Here is a 1,236-nt window from a genome sequence, read left to right on the forward strand (position 1 = left end):
AACAGAATTGCAAGTTCCATGGACTTCCAATGGAAGATCCTCATCAGTTCTTAGCTGAATTCTTGCAAATCTGTGACACAGTCAAGACTAATGGGGTTAACCCTGAGGTCTACAGACTGATGCTATTCCCTTTTGCTGTAAGAGACAGAGCTAGAATATGGTTGGATTCTCAACCTAAAGAAAGCCTGGACTCTTGGGAAAAGCTAGTCAACGCCTTCTTGGCAAAGTTCTTTCCACCTCAAAGATGGAGTAAGCTTAGAGTGGAAGTCCAAACCTTCAGACAGAAGGATGGAGAATCCCTCTATGAAGCTTGGGAAAGATACAAACAATTAATCAGAAGATGTCCCTCAGACATGCTTTCTGAATGGAGCATCATAGGTATCTTCTATGATGGTCTCTCCGAACTATCCAAGATGTCTTTGGATAGCTCTGCTGGAGGATCTCTTCATCTGAAGAAGACGCCTACAGAGGCTCAAGAGCTAATTGAAATGGTTGCAAATAACCAATTCATGTACACCTCTGAAAGGAATCCTGTGAACAATGGGACTAATCAGAAGAAAGGAGTTCTTGAGATTGATACTCTGAATGCCATATTGGCTCAGAACAAGATATTGACTCAACAAGTCAATTTGATTTCTCAAAGTCTGTCTGGAATGCAAAATGCACCTGGCAGTACTAAGGAAGCTTCATCTGAGGAAGAAGCTTATGATCCTGAGAACCCTTCCATGGAAGAGGTGAATTACCTAGGAGAACCCTATGGAAACACCTATAATTCTTCATGGAGAAATCACCCAAATTTCTCATGGAAGAATCAAGAGAGACCTCAACAAGGTTTCAATAACAATAATGGTGGAAGAAATAAGCTTGGCAATAAAAAGCCTTTTCCATCATCTTCTCAGCAACAGACAGAGAGTTCTAAGCAGAATATCTCTGACTTAGCAACAATGGTCTCTGATCTAATCAAAACCACTCAAAGTTTCATGAATGAAACAAGGTCCTCCATCAGAAATTTGGAAGGACAAGTGGGACAGCTGAGCAAGAAAATTACTGAACTCCCTCCTAGTACTCTCCCAAGTAATACAAAAGAAAATCCAAAAGGAGAGTGCAAAGCCATAACCATGGCCGAATATGGAGAGGAAAGAGAGGAGGTGGACGCCACTGAGGAAGACCCCAATGGGCGTGCACCAATCTCCTCTGAGTTCCTCAATGAGGAACAATGGGAATCTGAGGCTCAAA

At 42.1% G+C, this 1,236-nt stretch overlaps 1 non-coding gene across 1 annotated transcript; it reads right to left on the minus strand.

The window, feature by feature from the left end:
* Nucleotides 1-251: 251 nt before the first annotated feature.
* LOC130964409 (small nucleolar RNA R71) lies at nucleotides 252-359 on the minus strand. The gene has a single exon (XR_009080505.1). It is a non-coding gene; the product is annotated as a small nucleolar RNA R71 (small nucleolar RNA).
* Between the last annotated feature and the right edge of the window lie 877 nt (nucleotides 360-1,236).

The sequence above is a fragment of the Arachis stenosperma genome, chromosome 2 (assembly GCF_014773155.1).
Source record: "Arachis stenosperma cultivar V10309 chromosome 2, arast.V10309.gnm1.PFL2, whole genome shotgun sequence".
In the NCBI taxonomy this organism is placed as follows: Eukaryota; Viridiplantae; Streptophyta; class Magnoliopsida; order Fabales; family Fabaceae; genus Arachis; species Arachis stenosperma.